The sequence below is a fragment of the Marmota monax genome, unplaced genomic scaffold (genome assembly GCF_021218885.2).
Source record: "Marmota monax isolate L192 unplaced genomic scaffold, Marmota_monax_Labrador192_F-V1.1 WCK01_AAM20220418_F8-fsc00105, whole genome shotgun sequence".
In the NCBI taxonomy this organism is placed as follows: domain Eukaryota; kingdom Metazoa; phylum Chordata; class Mammalia; order Rodentia; family Sciuridae; genus Marmota; species Marmota monax.
The window spans coordinates 613,032-614,199 of record NW_026692947.1 but is presented as its reverse complement, the minus strand read 5'-3'; positions in this window follow the sequence as shown (position 1 = coordinate 614,199).

Genomic DNA, 1,168 nt, shown 5'->3' with positions numbered 1-1,168 from the left:
GCAAAGTGCTAAGCAGCTCAGTGAAACTCTGTCTCTAAATAAAATATAAAACAGGGCTGGAGATGTGGCTCAGTGGCTGAGTGCCTCTGAGTTCAATCCCTGGTACCACCCCCCTACCACCAAAAAAAACAAACAAACAAACAAACAAAAAAAACCCTGATGATACCAAGTTGAATCCATTATTGTCAGTGAATCTAGACAAAATTAGGTGAGAAAGTTATGAGGGAAACAGCATGTGCCTGCCTATCTGATAAGTGCATTCTCAATGACTTTCTAGAGACCTCAGAGAAATTTCTTCAGTGTAACATGTACACATGAACCCTATATTTTGCATACCTCACATGTATGCACAGATTTTCTATAACAAAGTTTATTTTTTTATTTATTCATACTGGGGATTGAACCCAGGGGTGCTTAAAGACTGAGCCACATCCCCAGCCCTTTTTTTATATTTTGTTTACAGAGAAGTTTTCCCTGAGTTGCTTAGGGCCTTGCTAAATTGCTCAGCCTGGCTTTGAACTCTCCATTCTCCTGCCTTAGCCTCCCAAGCCACTGGGATTATAGGCATGCACCACCATACCCTGATAACAAAGTTTATTTTTAAACACTCTTGTGAGGGGGGTATCTCCGAGTTGAACCACATCCCCAGGACTTTCTATTTTTCATTTTGAGACTGACCTTGTGTAAGGGTAAAAGAAATTGAAGTTAAAGTGTAAAAGTTAAAGTATAAAAGACCGGGCACTGTAAAGTTTCTAAGCTGCAAGGCCTGAGTTAAAATGTAAAGGACCAGGTATTGTTAAGTTCCTATGCTACATGTAAAATCTGAAATTCCTGTAGCTGTTAAGACAATACTTGGAACCGCCCAGTAAATATTTCCCCTGACCGCCTGGTTGTTTAATAACTTAGGACTCTGTGTGACCTTGCACGTAGACATCGCAGGGCCTGAACCAATCAGTTTGAATGTGTACCCTGCTTTAGAACTGACCTATCACCCCTGCCCGACCTGTTCCTGCCAATGAATGTACTAATCATGTCTCAGAATTGTTGTTTGATTTTCCCGCGGTGTATGATGATTTGTTAAAGGAGACTGTGATGTATGTAAAGTCCTGCCCTCCCCAAAAAGTGTACTTAAGCATTGCTCAACCCCTGCTCTGGGCTCTGGGCTGCT